This window comes from Bacillus rossius, chromosome 3, assembly GCF_032445375.1.
Source record: "Bacillus rossius redtenbacheri isolate Brsri chromosome 3, Brsri_v3, whole genome shotgun sequence".
Taxonomy (NCBI): domain Eukaryota; kingdom Metazoa; phylum Arthropoda; class Insecta; order Phasmatodea; family Bacillidae; genus Bacillus; species Bacillus rossius.
Window position 1 is genome coordinate 9499796 of NC_086332.1, and position 20551 is coordinate 9520346.

At 36.9% G+C, this 20551-nt stretch overlaps 1 protein-coding gene across 1 annotated transcript in view; it reads right to left on the minus strand.

Moving 5' to 3' along the window:
* Positions 1-13467, minus strand: part of LOC134530187 (uncharacterized) — a 154924-nt gene extending 141457 nt beyond the window's left edge. Inside the window, exon 1 of the mRNA XM_063364843.1 lies at positions 13325-13467. The gene's annotated coding sequence lies outside the window, so the exon portion shown is untranslated. The remainder of the gene's footprint in view (positions 1-13324) is intronic.
* Positions 13468-20551: the final 7084 nt, after the last annotated feature.

Below are 20551 nucleotides of genomic sequence, written 5' to 3' on the forward strand. Positions count from 1 at the left end.
AAATAATGTTTTTAATCTGATTTGACTTTGGAAATGCCGCTCTGTTATCAGATATGTCGCTTACAAAAACAAAAGTCTTTATCTGAAAATATTGCTGCTGCGGTTTATGGATTTTCGTCTTTTTTTTTCCCCCCTTCCTTTCATTTCTTCGATCTACAACTGCCATTTATCGGAAACTCCTTAAATGACGAGAAATTTTGTTGTTTGATCCTGACTTGCGTTTCGCGTGACATTAATGTTCTTTTTTTTTTATTTTAGTAATTGTAACAAACGTGATTTTCGTACCAGTTTAAAGTTTCCCATGGACCTGTAGTCCTGCACAGAGATCTCGCCATGGTTGCGTTGATGGAGTTACTGTTCACGTTTTTCCTTCGCTCTTCTGTGCTCGCGATCGCCAGCGCTTCTCGCTCGAGTGACAGGGGTCGCGGGTTCGATCCCAACTACAGGTATCACTCAAAAACATGGTTTCTTTTCTTAGCTTATCGCAGACGACACCACATAGTAAAATGTTGTGGTGTCGTCTGCGATAAGGTAAGAAAAGAAACCATGTTTTTGAGTGATACCTGTAGTTGGGATCGAACCCGCGACATCTTTCACTCGATATATATGTATATATATTTTTTTTCCCGCGAGTTAATAAAATTTTCCAAACTACTACTGAATTGGGTAGTAAGATGCAGTTTTAGTAACATTTTGGAAAAAAAAAAATTTTCCCAAGTAGGGACCTTCGACATCTCAAGTTATAATATCGTGGTAAAAATCTTAGCTCGGAAAAGTTAAATGTTGGTGCACGAAAAAAAATAACTGGTTAAAAGTTAGTGGGTTAAAATAAATGATTAGTAAAAGTAAATTTACATACTAGATTATCAGACATGTTAATATTAAACTATTTTTTTTCCTTAGAAACTGAAATTTCTCAATACATATTAGAAAGCAACTTCAGGAGGGAAAAATAATTTTAAAAGATAAAGTACAGACGAAAGAAATGAGTTTATTCCGCAAGCATTCTGTTCTTAAAACGAGAGAATAGGTTATTTTCCTACAAAATAATTAATTATCTTAGGTTAAAAGTTAGATAGTTTTCAAACTAAAAAGTTAAGTTACATAATGTGAATAGCTAAAACGTAACTGTCGAACTTAGCACCAAACTTGTTGACGAGTTGGTACCCATGCCCCGACCTTAAAATACTTTTATTAGCTGACAATAAACATTATTGCCCACTGTAAAATGTCACTGCTGCACCATTCACTGAATGTTATAATCTCCGTAAGCATTGTTTCACTCGTCGTTTAGTATCGCTATTTTCAATGTGTTTTCTTGGGCATAAGCCATTGCTGGTTGCACTATATGTCATAAGAAACCTCAATAACGGACAAAAAAAGATGAATATACAAAAAATATGAACATGCAAACACACAGAATACGATTTCAAAAAAAAAAAAAAAAAAAAGTGTACAGAATTTTCCGGGGATGAAGATAGTCAAAAAAATTATAACAGCACAGACGGACATAGCGGGCTAACAAAGATGAGATTACTACTGCTACTGTCTCGTTATTGTCCTGCTGTTCTGTCATGATTTTTAACGTGAAAACACTGAAAACGTTTTTTTTAAGGCTTCCATGCTAAAGTCCCGCTAGAGTTAGCGACGAAACACTTTAGCTGTCACCAAAAATTTTAATTTATCTCGTGGCTCAAGGGTTTTATCGCCAAGTGATGTATGTATTCTGAAAATAGACCACTGTACGTTGCACTGTTAATGCACTTACGCCAACGTGCGCATACGTCATTGAGCGGGGAGGGAGGCGGTCGAAAAAGAGCCTCGGAATTCACTTTGCGCGACCAAAGAATCAATCATAACTCCGCAACCGAAAGGTTTGCACGAGTTATTTGTGCGCCGTATGGATACTGAGGTGATCTAAAAGGTTAGCTAAGCAGAGAAAAATATCCCTTTCGGCACAGCCTACAGGCGTAGGTAGATTTCGAAGTACCCATTTGTTCTGGAAATATTTTGGAAACTTCTATAAACTTCCGGAACATTTTAAGAACTTCATGTACATAACACAATAAGGTTCTCCAATAAAGAAAAAGATCGATTAAATACTTTCCCATTTTCCATGCAGCGAAAATATTACGAATTTCATATTATATGCGAAATAAGGTGGATGTGATATTTTCCATATTATGGTAGTTACAGCGATTTTTCTGATTTCATGAAACCTATCCCATTTCTACCCCTTTAGGCGGATATTGCCCATTACAGAACTCAACCGAGATTTTCCAATACTAGATTTTATTTATCAGTTTTGAAGTGATTTGTGAAAAATTACTGTAGTTATCATGATTCTAAATGTGATAGGTATAAGTATACTTTTTTTTTTGAGTGACGATGGTTTTGGGGTCTATGGACCATGCAACGAAAAACTATATAAATATTTTCCGAAAGTCGCACTATGGTAACGGCTAAAACAGGTAGTATTTTTTTTTTAATATACCTATAAATAAGTGGTCGAGTGAAAAGTTGTGTTCGGGTGGCAGTTTACAAAAACGTTATAACGTTTCTGGTTTCAGGTAACGCCGCACAACTGCAGCAGCATTCGGCGCCAGAGGCCGGTTCGCGCCGAGCCAAACGAGCGCCAGAACTCAGTGAAACGAGTAGGACACTCCACTTGCCCTAAAAGTCATTCGACCTAAAATGATTTTCGGCTGAATGCCTATTAGGTCGAATGACTTTTAGGCCAAGTGACTTTTAGGCCAAGTGACTTTTAGGTCAAGTGACGTTTAGGAGATATGACTTTTAGGCCAAGTGACGTTTAGGAGATATGACTTTTAGGTCAAATGACTTTTAGGTCAAATGACTTTTAGGGCAACTGACTTTTAGGCCAAGTGACTTTTAGGTCAAGTGAAGTTTAGGAGATATGACTTTTAGGTCAAGTGAAGTTTAGGAGATATGACTTTTAGGTCAAATGACTTTTAGGTCAAATGACTTTTAGGGCAACTGACTTTTAGGCCAAGTGACTTTTAGGTCAAGTGACGTTTAGGAGATATGACTTTTAGGTCAAATGACTGAAAGATTATTTTAAAATTTTAGGTAAAGTGACGTTTAGGAGATATGACTTTTAGGTCAAATGACGCGCACCCAGTGAAACGCCCTCGTGAGCGCCGGAGACTTGGAGCGTCGGGCGCCGCTGCAGGGCCGCCGACTGCGTCGACCAGTGCGAAGGCTAGGATAGCTGGGATCAACTCAAACCACGAATACCCGATACAAAATGACAGAACACGTAAATAAAAAAAATTCACGAGACTTGATCTTAAAGAACGACTCTCGCCAGGATCGGCCTTGGCCTGACCTAAGCGCGCGACATGCATTTGATTTGCAAACCACACGTATCGCATTTCTCAATTCACTACTTCCGTTTTAAATGTATTAAATTTAGAGTAAATATTTATTTACACTATATACATGTAAATTATAATTTTAACATTAACCGGGAAAATATAAATGAACACATTTATAAAAAAAAGTTAGTTTCATTTCTTTTCTCTTAAATTATACTACATGATGGTCCACGAGAGATGTTTCACGCAAAACAAAAATTTATGGCAGTATAGCGATAATAGCCACCCCGGTTTTATCTTTACTAATAACTCCTTCCACGGAATTTTCTGTGTTGTTCGTGTTTTTAATTTTTTGACATCAGCTGATTTGAGCTTGTTTTATGTGTGTTTGTTGTTCGTCTTGTTTTGTATATACATATTTTTGTGTCCGTTTATTGAGTTTTATTGTGACATACAATGTAACCAGCAATGGCGGACGTCCAAAACAACATCTTGAATCAATTTCCCCCATTGCAAGAATCCAAAGACTGTACCCAGCGCTGGACCGTACCCAGCGCTATATCGTGCCCAGCACTAAATTGTACCCAGCGCTAGATCGTACCCAGCGCTAGATCGTACCCAGCGCTATATTGTACCCAGCGATAGATTATACCCAGCGCTAGATTGTACCCACCATTAGATTGTACCCAGAGCTAGACCGTACCCAGCGCTAGATCGTACCCAGCGCTAGATCGTACCCAGCGCTAGATCGTACCCAGCGCTAGATCGTACCCAGCGCTAGATCGTACCCAGCGCTCGACCGTACCCAGTGCTATGTTGTACCCAGCGCTAGACTGTACCCAGCGCAGGAGTTTCCCTAAGGCAAAGGACAGCCCTGACCGTAGCGTTCCTAGCGTGACTATTGCATTTCTCTGGATTCTCGGCTGCACGGTAAGGACGTCACTGCAGTTGCTAAGTGCATTAGTTACCTCTACTGCCGCCAACTGCGCTCCTGACTAATGACCTTAACATATTAGTGAAAACACCCCCGGGATTGTGAAAAAATCAGACTTTGGAAGGGGACTCTGGTTACGGTTGAAGATACTTGGAGAACTCTCCCACAACTGATTAAGAAACTACGAAGAAAAACTTTGGATGAAAATAACAGACTTAAAATTTTGTTTCGCTTGTGTTACGTAAAAGAACTAAACTAATGTAATGCTTCTTCTTAGTGCTCATTTGTGCTTAGATTTCATTTGTGCAGTTCTTCCTCATAGCAGGTTATACAAATTCAAATAGGGATCTGTCACGTTCTATGAAAAGCTGCTGTTAAGAATAGTGTCAAAGTAAACAGCATTTATGGCAACAACAAAAAAGTATGTTTAGGCGTTTTATTAATTTCCGAGCAACAGTCTAAAGACAACGTTTTTCCATTTTCAACTGTTTAAGGTTTAAGGTGCATTATTAATGATTTTTTTAAATTAATGTTAACAAAATGTGGCATTACACCGTGTTTCATAATTAGGTACATAGAAGAGTTTGAATCATGCCTAGGCAAACTTTTATTAAATATCTTGACCATCCTGAAAAAAATATTTTATGTGCATAAAGCTGGTGCACTTGCATTTTGACAACCCTGCATAATATCTACTTAAATTTAATACTTATTTCCTTAAGTACAGCACAGTCATTGCAAACTAATAAAGTTTATTTTTATTCTTACAGCGAAGAATTATAAATACAATCTTAGTAAGTTTTTGTGTTCTAAGATCTCGATTTGTTTAAGTGCATATGTTTTAATATTTAAGGGAGAAATAAAGTTAAGTTCATGATCAAAAAACATTTGTAGGCATATTTTAAAATTAAAAAACTACTATATTATGCAATAATGGATGTGTGAAAATTAAATACGTTGGCACGCACACATGAGACTCACGCTGAGCTGATATGAGTGTTGCAAAATAAAAACTCACCTACACCTACCTTATCTGCCATAAGTATCAAAGTCAAGTATGTATACGTTCCAAAGTTTTACAAGCCTAGAAAATCCGCCATCATAAAATAAGGCTCAGAATTCTGCAATTCACGCGATGATAGAGAGCAGTGACGCAGTTCAGTTTCTTGTTTAAATAACTTGTTATTGTGTGCGATTGTTTTGACATTTACACTGGGTTACACTATCCATAAATAAATAAATACTTTTTGATAAACATATGAGGCCATCACACAGAAAAAGATTTTTCTACACTTTTTACAAAATATTGTTTTGGAAACCAGTTGCCAAGAAATAGTATGTAATACTGCAAGAAAGATGTTGTAACTTTGTACAACATATGGCTATGGTTATTTTTGCATGTACGAAAATCGATTTTGATATAATACTGAGTATTTATTACGAAAATTGATGCATGATTTTATATTTTAATTGATGTTTCATTCAAGCATTATTTTTTTAACCCACGGAAAAGCTAATTGACCATTCAAAATTTGCTTATTTTGTTGTTGTTGTTGTTGTTGTTGTTGTTGTTGTATCATGCTTATTGTATACGCAGTTAATACTGGAAAGCTATTAAGGGAACGGTTTGCAAATACTTCTAACTATTGGAGGATCTGGGACAACACAAAGTATAAATGCCCGCGTAAGAAACAACCGAACTCAGTATTACTGCAGACTGATGTAGTTTTTTCGTGTAAATGCACTAACTTACAAATAACTGTAATTTTACATGATTATATCTGTTCCATTTGAAGGGGGGGAAAATGTACATTGCAGTGTCAGTCTGCGGCAATAACTGCACGAAGTATCGCCTAGTAAGAACTAAAACGGAAATGTCTTATTCTGTTTCCCGCACGGGGCAGAGATTGCATTAGTGTGAGTCTGAGGCCCCATAGAGCCGACAGTACCAGGTACCCAATACCCGAAGGACAGACTTGTCACTCCAGCCGAACTGACACTTCGTCAACACAGCGATAGTTACACTGCATTTTTTGACGTGACTTCTAATAAATCGATGAACGCCGGCTGCACGCACGAAAAAGTGTCCCGTTACGCACATTGTTCCGTTACGCTGTGTCCCGTTACGCTCATTGTACGCTTGCGCCGCATCTATCTCTCTTCCACTCGACTGTTTATAAAGTGAAGTGAAAAGTTAATGTGGTTTTCATTGCTTATTACAACAACAATTTTGGCAATAGAGGTTAATTATTCTTGCATTTTAAAAATCTGGTTACTAGTATAATTTCAAGTATTTATTCTTTTATTATTAAAAAAAAATGATTCAATTTTATTCATAAAGTAGGGTAGACCGGGGGAAATCGGGTCACGGGGTAAACCGGGTCATCGTAACAAGATCTGCTGTCTTGTGGCGAAAGAATGAACTGGAGTCTACGGAACCTACCAAAGAGTGCTGTTATCTATCTATACAAACGTCCACTACAAGGCGAACATCGTCTGTAACAACATTCTGGTAGTCTGTATGACATGAACCCGAACCTGTGTAGTCCTGAAGTGGAAAATTCTTAACAATGTAAGTTTTATTTTGTTTCAAATAAGCTTTTACGTTCGCATTTCGAAATAGTATTGTAGTTTAAGTAATGGAGTACGAAAATATGTACCCAATTAACATTCTTCTGCATTACTGAAGCTCTATATGTTTGACAGAATTTATAATATTTTTCTTCTTTTTAAAGTGCGAAATGGGGTAACTCGGGTCGCTGCCGTTGGGGTAAAACGAGTCACTGCATACAGTGGAGAAATCGGGTTGCTTCATATATTTGCTATATATTGTGAAGCACTTTATTCTTCTTTCTCAATTTTTAAGTTAAGACCTATTCTAAATAAGTGGAGAAAATGAATTTAAGGCACATGACTTCAACTTTAGTTAAAATTTGTAAGTACTTTTAATAATATTGAAGTTTAGGACATGTTAAAATAATGAAAATATTATCCATGTAAATATAGAATTACGAGTTCACTGCCAAAGATGTAAGTGGAAGGAGCACCACAGAAGAAGTGAGATGCCTGTTACCAACACCGGAAAAATTAACACCAAAGAGAATAGGTGAACGAAAAACTGTTGCTTCTCTAAGGCTACTGTCAAAATAGAATCGCACATTGTTGGAATCCAGGAAATTGAAAAGCAAGAAGCAGGTGTTAAATTAAGTTCAAAGCAAAGCAAAATTGAACCTCTGAAGACGAAGAAGCGAACAAAAACTAAAAACACATCCGAGTTGGAAATTTTGGAAGAAGGCCAGGATGATGAGGAAGATGTTCTCTGCAACATGTGCAAAATTGCATACAAAGACATCAGAAGCTGCACTGCTGGAGACTGGATTCAGTGCCAGTCTTGCAAAATGTGGTACCATGAGCGCTGTGTCAATGCTTTTCAGTGTAAACAGTTTGTATGCGGAATGTGTCTGTCAAAACAGTAAAGAAAATCTGTTGATCCGATTTGCCCCACTTGTGATCCGATTTACCCCACTTCTGTCCAAATCGGGTCAAAACATTTCATTTTCCTTTGATCAAGTTTAATGTCAATTCGTAAGGAAGATTGGCTAAGGTTTGTATGTAAATATGTACATAAATGTATGACTGATATTACTGTAGATTATTTTATAGTAAATTAATATTGGTTTTATACTTATTCAGGAATTTCAAAAAATTGACCCGATTTCCCCCGGTCTACCCTACGCAATCATTTCATCAAAGTTTTGTTATGACGTTGTCACGTTAAACTATCGTCCGTAAACCGACTTTACAGACAACAATTTTTTTTTTTTGTAAATGGAACAGAAATAGTCATGTAAAATTACATAAGTTTGTACATTTCCATGAAAACACCTGTTTCGCGACAAAATAGTTTTCACAGTAATACCTACTGGGTTCGGATTCTTACCCGAAGATTTATGCTTTGTGTTATCTCAATACCTCATATAGTTAAAGGTTATTTGTAAACCGTTCCCTAAATAGCTTTCCAGTATTAACTGCGCACACAATAATCATGATGCAAAAAAATGAAAGCTAATTATTGAATGTTCGATTATCTTTACCATGGTTAAAAAAAAAATTTCTTCAATGAAACATCAATCAAAATATAAAATTATGCGCCAAATTTCGTAACAAATACTACGTATTTCATACATACAAAAATAACCATAGCCATGTGTTGCACAAAGTTACAAAATCTTTCTTGTAACATTAAAAAATATTTTCTGGCAATTGGTTTCCAGAGGAATCGTTTGTAAAAGTACAAAAAATATTTTTCTGTGTAGGTCGTGTTCATGAAATTCGCAAGAAACGCAGTAGAGCATTGTTGAAACAATGAACCGACGCAAGAAAACCTCTACAACTGTAAATTTATTTTGAAACAATTTCTTGGACAGTGCCACTGATGGTTTACACTGGTCGTCGTAGAAAATCCTCAATAATGGACATTAAAGACGAATACATATAAACACACAGAGTTCAAGCCAAAATCCAAAAAAATGTCAAATGTTACATGCCTAGACAGCACAGAGAATTTCGTAGAATGAATTTAGTAAAAAAAAAAAAATAGTTATAACACAAACGAACACAGTGAGCTGACAGCGACGAGATAATTACTGCAAGAACAGAAAATACAAACAACAACCTTGGAAAACACACAGACAAACAGGCGAATACAATGACGACACTAAATAGATAATCTGGACACCACAAGGACGACGGCACAAAAGAATTCAGTAGGCTGTTGTGACGTTTCGGGAACTGACAATCTGCTCCCGTCATCATGCACAGACTGTACCGACTGTAGACAATACAACGTGTACTTTATTTTTATATTTTATGTCAATCATTTAAAACATGTCAAATTCTCAATAATTTGATTCAAAATGTATCGTATGCTTTCACTGTGCGGACATTTAAACTAGAAAACGCAATGCATTTAATAATAAAAATAGTATCCTATACACATGATTTTTTTTTGCACGTTTTCGGAACTTTCCACTTCAAATATAGATAGAAACTCAAGCCGAAACATTAAAAAAAATTGGTTGTCTGTAATGTCGGTTTACGGACGATAGTTTAACGTGACAACCTCATAACAAAACATCGATGAAATGGTTGCATACTTTTATGAATAAAATTGAATCATTTTTATTGAATTATCACTATTTTGTATGGATACAAAGAAGGAGTGAAATGAAATCTACAATTTAATTGATAAATTTACTTTTATTTTCATTCATTAAATCAAATATTTTTATTAATTTAACGAAGAGATTATTTTAACTATAACTTTTATACATGTTTTCTATTTAACTTCTTCCAATCTGTGTTATTCTGTTAAGGGTAGGACGATGATAGGAAAAGTAGGAAACGAATGGGAGTGTTTCAAGTTTAATGTGCCTCGAAAAAGTCAAATCGATGGTTGTTCCAATAGAGTGGAAGAGAGATAGATGCGGCGCAAGCGTACAATGAGCGTAATGGGACACAGCGTAACGGGACAATGTGCGTAACGGGACACTTTTTCGTGCGTTCAGCCGGCGTTCATCGATTTATTAGACGTTGTCACGTCAAAAAGTTAAAAGTCGAGCATTACTTGCGTTTGGGTGTTTGCGTGTTGCATAATTTTTAATCGGGTATTTTAAAATGTGGTTGTTTAACTTATTGCGTCTTGCGTTTCTTGGGTAGTATATAAACTCGGTTTTACACTCGAGAGTTGTTATTACAACAGCTACTTCTACCATACTATCGTGTTTTTTTTTTAAAGATTCATCATGGAAATTATAAACTGTCACATTCAACTGGGGAATGAATCGGACGTATCATGTAATGAACTGTCCAAACAAATACGTGGAGTGATTTCGTCAAACAACGGAAAACAGGAATGTCTAGTCCCGGGATTCAAACCTGTATCCTTCATAATGCGAAACCAACGTACCCAGTTAGTTAGGATCTCGATAAAACGCATTATAAGAATTAATTCTGTAATGAAACATAATTTTTAGCTATTACATTATCGTTCAGTATTATGACATAACGAATGTTTGCTGCATACCAGTATTTCATAGCGGCCGTTCTCAGGTTTAATTTCAAATTTTGCAAAATCGCAATTGTTTGGTCATGCTGCAACAAAATGTATATGGAAGAAACGCAAGCGCACCTGATAACACTTTTTAATTGGAGAGAGCCAGATAGTAAATTAGAAGGAAAACGGAGCTTTATCGTGAGCTTCAACACAACAGGTGTCCACTCGACATTAATGTTTTGATGGGTACCTTGTTTCGTACTTTTACAACGTCTACTTTCGTTTCCGGCATTGGGTACGGGAAAGAATGAGCCTAACTGGAGACGTAAATTAAAAAAAAAAAAAGTTATCTTGTAACTACAATTTGGGAAAATGCGGTACTTTGTTGAGGTAAATTATGTATCGGAAAGAACTGTTCATTTGTTTTAACTGTTATAAGAAAACCAGACATTATTTTGAATTATATATCGGAAAGAACTGTTCATTTGTTTTAACTGTTATAAGAAAACAAGACATTATTTTGATCTTCTCTCAGTTCATCTAAAGTAAAGTTACAGCTTTTCCCGTCCTCCGTGTTAGTTGAGATAATTTAGTTCACCCAGTCTTTACATAATTTTTTTTTTGTGACGAAGGCAAATGAAAACACCAACAACTTTTTTAACACGATTATCATTACCCTAAATTACTTGGTTGGTAACTCCTGAAGATTAAACTTGGACCGTTGGCAAGCCTCAGCATTAAATCAAATCACGAATATTTTAAGTTATTCTCAGCAACAGTGAAACGCATAGGCCATTGACCGTTGACCGGGTGCCAAGCGTACAAAACGACAACCGGAAACCCAAAATAATGCTTGCCAACTGAATAACAAAAGTTGTGTGTGACTAAATATTGAGCATGTTAAAATACTTTAAAACATAAGAAGACAAATAACGGAAACATACAATTTTTATTTTAGAAATCATCCAAGCATGCAACTGCGCTACATTTCAACCGATAAAATTACGAAACTTTTTCAGAATTTGGTAATCCTGCCTGTGTGCAGCGACGTGTGATATAAACTGATGGTACAATGTGTAGGTTGTAGTGATGGGCAGAACGGATCTTGTGACCGAATCGGTTCTTTTGGATTAGTTCCGTGAGATGATTCGTTCAGAACGATTCGTTCATCTCGGTCAATTCGTTCTTTAATGTGTATGGGATCTGGCTCTTTTATCAGGTGTCGTAACTCGTTCATCTTTTAGAGTATTACGTACGTGTTTTTGTATTTGAATTTGAACATTGCTTTCCGTAGCCAGTGAATCACAGTTGCGTATATGAAACAAGATTATTTATATTTTATTACTTTTTAAGTTACAAATATTAATATATAGGCTATTTACACTCTAGTGACAGTAAAGTGTTTACATGTAGACCAACAAATTTAGAGAAAAAAGACAAAAATTTAATACTACTGCAATTCAGTATGAAGAGAAACAAATGAAGTACATTAATTAACCCAAAAATGGTAAGTGTGAACATTTGTAGTTACTTTCCCTGTTATTTTTTAATTCATACGGTTTTTTTTTGTTTTTTTAGTTTTTTATTTCCAAATTTGTGTATGTGAATGTGAAAAAGCAATTTTAAACCACTACTTAACAGTTGACATTTTCAGGTATATATACTTTTCATGTTACCCTATTTTATTTGATCAGTTATCGTTTGCTCTTGTGAACATGCGCACGCTGTGATTACTAATTCTTCAGACGCCTGACGTCATGAATCATTTTACGAACGAATCAGACCGGGCGCGTGACCGGTTCTCTCATCTCGTTCTCTCGTTCTCTCCGCGTTTTCGTTCTTCCGAATCTTTCAAGATACCGGCTCTCAAAGAGCCGGTTCTTTACATCGCGAACGAATCGTAAGATTTCGTTCTCTCAAAGATTCGTTCTTTTTGAACGAATCGTTAACGAACGACCCATCACTAGTAGGTTGCTCCGAACTATACTGCTTCCTATGCAACAATAAAAATGCTGATGTTGAAGAATTCAGAAACTTCATTTATCAAAAAATAAACGCCGACTTCCCGTTTATCACCGCGCCTTTGATTGGTTCGCGTTATTTGCGACGGCCGGTCGGCGGTTGGTTGGCATGACGACCGAATTAAAATAACTATATCCATGGCACTGTTCTGGCCTGCCGATATGCAGTCACGTGATATGAAGCTTAGCCAATCACATGCCATTTCACCATCGGCAAACGGTCGGCACTGCAGACCATGGGTTCATCGTACTGGGCCTTTAGGTAGTAGTATCCTAAATCATGTTTCATCTAATATTTCGTGATTTGCACATTATTTTAAATAAATTCATAACATAAATAAATTTAATTGTTTATAGAAAGTTTTTTATTAATAACTCCTTTTCTCTCAAAACAAGTTATTTTTAATGGGTTTTATGTATGAACTTAAAATCAATTGTTTGTGGGTAATTTGTTTGTGCCAATCGTTGAATTTACTATAAGCAGGAAATCATGTGGTATACAATTTTGTATTAACCTTTCCTACGTAGCCTTCATCTTACAACAATACTAATTTTAGTATATAATTCCTTAAATCAATAAAAAAAATATTGTTTCCTAAAACCATAGAAACCTGAGTTTTACGGGGTTCGGGAAAACCTAATTTTCATTCATCAATTTATGATATACTAAAAATAAAGAATTAGTCCAAAACAGTTAATCATGCTAGGACTAACATTAAAATGTACCCTTAAGTTCATTACAAAAAAAAACATTAAATAAGGTCTTGTTTAGTAGAAAAACTTTTATAAACAATTAAATATGGTTATGTTATGAAATTATTTAAAATAATTTACAAAAACACGTAATATTAAAAGACAATAATTTAGGGTACAAACCCGCTAACACTGCTGGGTACTTTGTGATTTGTGAACTGAATTGAATTAAGTCGTAGTGCTAGATGTACGACTCGCCAAGCCGTGTACTGCATGCACTTACCTTCCTGACTGCGGGCTGGTAAACAGTAAACAAAGCGCCAAGCTGCGGGCGTCACACGCGCGTTAAAAATACACCCGGCGAGGGGACGCGAGGCGGTGTGGTTAGTTCAGCAGCTCGCCGCACTGTCGCCCAGCGCTGCGCTGCCGGCGGGCTACTGGCCAGACGCCGAGGTGTTGGTGTTTGGGGGTTGGCAACAGGTGAAGTCCCGCCGCCACGCCGACAGGGGGGCGGGGCTAGGCGGTGCGCGCGCAGCAACAGCTGCGCCACGCATCGGTGCTGCCACCTGCGGCCGATGGCGCGAACCAAAGATCACAAAGACAAAGAGAAACTGTATAGTATTACATAACTGTCTAATGAATTTTTACAGTATTTTAGTAAAATTCTTCGTAGAAAATCAGGTCCCAACCAGGGTTTAATATTTGTTTCAAGTCCTTTTCGTTTTTAACGGATCCGTTTCATTATATAGGTAGTTAAAAAGTTCGCTCTGAAAATCGAATGATTCGATAGTTGACCTAGTTGCTTTGCGGAAACTACTATGCGAGTGATTCACGCCCATAAATGTAATTGAAAACACGATTTGCGTATATTTATCTCGCTTGGCATTATTTTTTAAGAATTCTACGTTAAATTTCGTATGAGAGTGTGGTATTATAAGTATATTTGCAACATAAGAACACGTGAATTTGCTCGTTACCGAAATTATTTCACATCATTGGCGAGTACTAAAATACTAACATTTTTTTTTCTTTCTCCGGCTGATCGTCCGCACTATGTATGCGGGACACCAAAAACCAATCGCTGAAATGTGATTGCATTGTGGAACAGTGTTAAAAGGGAAACAGTTTTAAAGGGCTGTATTTTGTGGCAGCGACTGTCTAACGACAGAAACTGTAATTCATACTAATTAAACGTTATTTGGCGTGGTCAAGCAGCATTTCATCAATGTTTTGGGTGTTACAAAATGGCGATGGTAATGCGAATATGTTACTTCAACTACGTCACGGCATGTCAATTCCTGATAACTTTTAACTCCAAGATGGGTGCCCAATGGTGAGGAACCTCCCTTATCCTTAATCAGTGTAGTTTTCATTAAATTAAGGAAAATTAAGAAACCTTTCTTTGGGGGAGGGGAAAGAGGCGAAGGGAGGGAAGCATGATATCCCCAAATAATTGAATTAAACTTCTTTTTGCGTAAAATATTCTCGAATAATTCAATTTTTTTTAAAGTTAAATAAATCAAATAATGTCCCAGGGTATAAACCCCGCGATATTCACTAGTGGCCACAAACGAATTTATGTTCTTGACGCACCTTTCTCACCCATTCACCCCAACTACTCAAATCTTATATATCCATATTGCCGTATAATGCAGTGCAGAAAATCTATTCGAAAGTATAGTATAGTATATCTATACTTTTTAGTTTATTCGTATATTCGTAGTAGTATATGAATGGGGCGCCGAGGACAGGCCTCAGGCGGTGGATTGAAGATTGTCGACCGCCATCTTGGATTGTGACGTCACGGCTGCCATCTTGGATGGTTGTGACCTTGACCTTTGACCTTGACCTTGAATTTGATCCTCAAAATCCGCCAAAATTGGGCAAAATTTGCCCAAAATTCCTCAAAAATCGCCAAAATTACCATTTCTGTGGAAAAAAGTTCCGCCAAAAAATCTCAAAAAATTCCACAAATTAAAAATTTCTCATTTCGAGGGAAAAATTTCCCGTTTCGAGGGAAAAATTCCCGTTTTTAGTCCTTAAAAATCCCAGCGGCTGAAAATTCCTAAAACTGGCTTAAGCATCCTTAACTCAAGCCTCAGTTAAGCCATTTCTAGGAATAAGGATACCATGACCGCCATCTTGGATTATGTCGTCACCGTTGCAATTTTCGTTACGGTCGCCATCTTTAACTTTTTTATTATCCGATTTTAATAAAAAAAATTAATATTTATTAAAAAAATTCAAATAATAAAATTTTTAATAAAATATTTAAAAAACAAACATTTGCGACACGGAGCTCGGAGTCCTCGGTTCAAACCCGACGAGTGCAAAAAAAATAAAAATGGCGACCGATCCTTCCCTCGTGGTGGCTGCAGGCATACTGACTCCCTCCACTTTTTTTTCAAAGCATATATATATATCATCAGGTAGTATGACGGCATGTCCGCCATCTTGTCTTCGATGCTGGAAGCCATCATCATTGTATCGTCGGCTAGAGTGCGCTGACGTCATGTTAGTTTAATTATTATCCGCTAGAGTGCAGTAATCATTTATTATTGCTGTGACACCCGACATCTTGTCATTTGGCCGCCATCTTGAAATCCATATTTATTTAGCTAGAAATTCGGGAAAAATTCCAAAATTCATTAAATAAATTGACAATAAATGTACGGATCGATTAGATCGACGAAGATCCTTGGTACGATCTAGGACGATGCAAAAAAATTAAATATAACATCAATTTAACATAATAGTAACAGGTTCGAGGAATTAAACGCCACAAGTTCTTTTACAAACATAATATTTATTACATAATTTCTATTCTACTACAGGATTATTTGCGAAAGCCAGCAATCTTATAATCATTTAGTTCCGCAGCGGTGTGAAATGACTAATTCTTAGCTCCAATCGGTTTATACTAGACAGAGTCCAGCCAGAACCTTTACAGACATAGTCCACCTCTTCTTGACAGAGTTTCTGGATACCGTTTTTAACAGGTTGCTTCACATCGTTAGAACTGTAAATTACTGCAGCCGATGTCTTAAATGCACACTTCTTCACTTTGTCATCGAACGGATATGGCTTTCCATATATACAGTCCAGCCACAAGTTATATTTCAAAGGTCCGTTTGTTGCTACATCATCAGTAAGCTGATTGATTATGTCCTCTCTGATATCATCAAGAAAATTACAAATGTCTTTCGACTCACCTAACGTATTTAAATAATAGTAGTCCTTCAATGTTCCACGAAATGCAGACTGCGCCAAGTAGAAGCCATTATCGTTCACTTGTAATGCGCCGAACACAGTCTTAGGTTTATTTTCCTGTTCAGACGTCATACCAATCGGTTGCTGCACATCGGTTTTCTTGCTTGTACGCTCACGAGCCTTCAACCTAAACCGAGGAGTCGAAATTTCTGCAGGTAGTTCAGCAGTAGGGACACGGACTTCACCTTTACAGTTTTTCGCATGTCGTCGCAAATTATTAATTCTAGTAAACCATTCATGACACTCATCACATCGAAACTTCATGCGAGATGGATTCTTCGTGCATTTGCTCCGCTCATGTCTTCATGCATCATGAGCAAATGCGAACGACGTATCACAGTAGCTGCAAGGATACCGTGGTGATGAAGACGAACCTTTCAGACCCGATCCAGATACTGACATTGCCGCAGTTGCACCATCTCCAGGCATACTCTTATGAACATCAATGCATCGTTGTTGCGCCGAAACCTTTACTTTCTGCCGAACAGCAGGACCTTTGCATGCCTTCATGCAAGGGCGCCCATACCCGGGGGCAGGGGGGGGCCGTGGCCCCCCCCCTAGCTTTCAGGGAAGGAAAAAAAATAGTGTAGTCAGGTGCTTTACTTTAAAGAAAATTATTTAAATTCGGTATTATGTAGAAGTGGTTCAACACGAAGATATTATTGTATATCGTTTTTTACATGTCTGCTTCATTTTTTATGTTAGTTCAAGCATTAGTTTCTGCCGCTGCGATATAAGGTGTTGTGTACAGGGAGAAAACGCTGTTCAAGCGCAACGCCCGTGGCGAGTCATTCCCCTTCGTAATGCTACCCAAGCTCACGCGATAACACAACACAACAGATTTAGAACAGTCAGAGTTTAGACGACGCGACAGTTGACACGTGTTTGTAGACGGCGAAATGTTTTGCTACTTTTTCGTCATAATGTGTATGTTCACAAATAACATCTCAAAACAGAGATTTTTCAATAGTCTTTAGGTCTACAGTTTTATGCATCTGGTCTAGATTTAGTTTAGTGTATTCAGTCAGTATAAATAACTTAAGTGTAAATAAATCAGTGAAAGTGTTATTATGTAGTGTTTCTTAGATTTCCTCATTCGTCACATCCGTTCAGATTATTCACAATTTTTAAGGTAAGCTAACACCTTTAAAGTTACTCAAATAAGAATTATTGTCCAGAAAAGTCTACAACGTAAAATTTATGTTGGAATTTTGAATTTGAGGAAAACCACTTTTTCCCTTCAAAAGTGTTTAAAGGGATAAGGATTCCGCTACCTTCAGTAGACTCGTAAGCAATTTACACTAGAATCTCGATTTTACGTACGCTCACGGTCGCTTGGATTGCATTCGTAAAATCGTTATCTTCATAAAATTTTAAACACCCCACCCCGTGAAGATACATGTTATAATTTATTGAACGGAATATATATAATATTAAATAGTAAAAACAAGACTGCCATCTGCCCTCTGCCCTCCCAGGCGTTCCCCTTATTTTTTTTTAACATTCCACAACTTGCCTCATTGCATAGTGACATCACAGCGACTAAACACAGTTGCACCACGCATTGCATCATGTTAACTTTTGTGTGGTGACAGTAGGTTGTCCGACATGCCTTTCTTGGATATCTTTCCTTTTCGTAAGACGCGTGCTACTAAAATAAATTTATATTTGAGTTTGCAAACTTGTTCACTCCTTGCCAGAGACAACTGAAAACAGACGAGACTTTCCAGGGTTAGGTTGATGAGCTGGAAGAATTCCCTGCCTTGCATTTTTATGGACTTCACCTTATCATATTTATCAGTTAATCTTTAACAGATAGGCTTGAAGAATATGAACGAACGCACTTTTAGTAACATAATCGAGGAGATCAAGCACACAGTTCAGTGTACACCTGTACTGTTTCATAAAAGTGATCATAGGTAGGGACTGAAAAAATTCGCGGTTTCAATGACCACTCGGATAGACTCCACGATTCTCTATGTACTCGGGCAACTATCACCTGGTCATTGGCTACCGACTCGGGACACCTGTTTATTGCGATTCTTATGATTCGATACTTCTTTAGTTGAGTCTTTGCCATTGGCCTAGAGTCCTTCAGGTAAATTGCGGTCCAATCACTGACGCAGCATTAAGCTAAATGAGTTTGGATTCCAGCCTGTCTTGAAAGGAATCCGCGAATTTTTACTGTCTCTAATCATAGGCTTATTTGGTGAAGAAAAACGCTGCTCTGTAACGACAGACATTCATTAAAAACACAGTACATTTTAGTGCGAGAAGCCCTTGAATTTGTGATAGCCACAGGGAATTATTTGTTTGTATAGTAAGTTAAAAAAAACTTAGTTGAAAATTCGCTCGTCACGTCTACTTGCTGTCAGTTATACCATTTTTGAGCGTTTTTTACTGGGAAACCGATGCAGCGAAGGTAATGAATGCGACACATGTCAAGATAATGCCTAATGGCATGGGTTGTTGGATATTAGCGGAAAGGAGAGGAAGTAGCTACTCAATATCGTTTCTTTCTCTCACGCTTCACAAGGTTTCAAGCTCAGTTGCTATGCTCACGAGCTGGAAATGTTGGAATGAGTAAGTAATGTTGAGTATAGTTCATTTGCGGTAAAATATATATTTTTACGGCCTTGACATAATTTTTCAATCGAAGAAATTTCAAACTTTGCGACAAATAAAGTGTAACTAGTCCATTTTTTCTTTTCGATTTTGAGTTTGATGCCGCAATAACTTATACAATATTCACTAACGGTAAATGGCTGTTGTATTAGCTTTAAAATATGAATACGCTGTGCATAAAAAATTAATATTTTTATATGTTTTCATAGTGTTTTTTTAATTTTTATTAAATATATTTTGGTGTCAAAATTTCCGAATTTTAGTTGGTTCCTGAAAAATGTATTCGTAAAAACCCGGCTTCGTTGAGTCCGGGCTCCGTAAAATCGAGGTTCTAATGTACTCTTAATTCTGAAGTTAAGTACTGAACATGTTATTTAAGGGTTTATCAGGGCCGTATTTACGCGCAGGCTATCTAGGCTGTAGCCTATGGGCCCGCACCACACGACACGAAAAAAAATTATACTGCGATGTGGATCTTCTTATATTCTTAAAATACGCGTCGACATATTGTCCAGTTGTTTTGTGTGGATTAATTGCGCTGAACTAAACTCTTCTGTGTAAAGCTGATTATGAGTTATGTCAGCATTTAGAAATTTTCGATTATTTTCATTGGTTTTGGTGTCACTTAATTCCTTAACCTCTAAATAAATACTGTTTGGTTAAATTGTCTAGTTTAATAATAAACTAATTTTTTCTGCGCTTTACTATCACTTAATAAACTTATAGTCCTCGACTACTGAATCCATCTGTGCTAATTCTAAATGATAAGCAATTATGATTCATATCGAAACATAGTAATATTCATTTAATTGTGAAACAATTTTTGACTATAATTATAAGCGTATTTCAGGTGTTACATTTAAAAACAACTGTTTTCTGACTGTGATAACATATTTAAATCGTTTCTCTCCCAAAGTTGAATCTTTTGACCAACACGTTTTCAACTTTATAATTATTTTAATTTAATTTGTACGCGACATTTATTTAGGGGTAAAGAGAGCAATTAGTTGAAGGACTGTATTCTTGATATCCGTGTACCCGAGACGCTGTAAAAGTTTAAGGACTGTATTCCTGCATTTTTAATGCTAAAAATTCATTTGTTTCAATAAAATAGTTAATATTTAATTAATAAAGTAGCCAATAAAGATTTTTTTTTATGGCGAATGAGTACTGTGGTCTAGTATTTTAGTAACAGGACAAAAAAATTTAACAGGGTCAGAACTGGAACTATTTTATGGCTAGTAACAAGCCGCAGTTAAGTCTTCCAAAAGATTAAAAATACTTCATACCCCTAAGTCTGGCCCACCCCCTACAAATTATCATATGGGCGCCCTTGCCTTCATGTGCGTTTTCATATTATCTTTTCTGGCAAAACTGCTTATGACATTTCTCACAAACAAACATTTTACGATATAGGTTCTTGGCACATTCTCTATTCTCATGTCGTCGAGCATTGCTGTTGTTTGAGAAAATCTTGTCGCAGTAACAGCACCGATGTTCGTTAGTTGTTGACGATTCGCCATCCATTGAAGTCTCCATTGATGGCGAACCAGCGTTCGCCGAGTTTCCCTGTGCAGCAAGCACTAGCGGCATTAAAGTCTCTTCTGCTGGCGGT